This window comes from Phalacrocorax carbo, chromosome Z (genome assembly GCF_963921805.1).
Source record: "Phalacrocorax carbo chromosome Z, bPhaCar2.1, whole genome shotgun sequence".
NCBI lineage: Eukaryota > Metazoa > Chordata > Aves > Suliformes > Phalacrocoracidae > Phalacrocorax > Phalacrocorax carbo.
The window spans coordinates 75,571,233-75,571,518 of NC_087548.1; positions in this window are offsets into that span (position 1 = coordinate 75,571,233).

Sequence of the window (286 nt, forward strand, 5' to 3'; positions counted from 1 at the left end):
TCATACTCTACCTTCCACTTAAATGTTTTCATGCCTGCAAATATTGGTGCACTAGAAACACAATAGATCCCGGAAGGGAACAGAGGCAAAAGGGTGTATGAGTGTACTGAAGGTGGGAAAGAGATTACACATTCCTGGGAGGTCCATTAGCATGTTCTTCCCAGAATTAGAGTTGCAGAATTTGTGAAAAACAAAACATACTAATTTTCTTCTTCTGTATCAGTATATATGTGGGAGAGTGACTATTGAGTGACATCAGCCACATCAGTGACACCTGTCACATTGC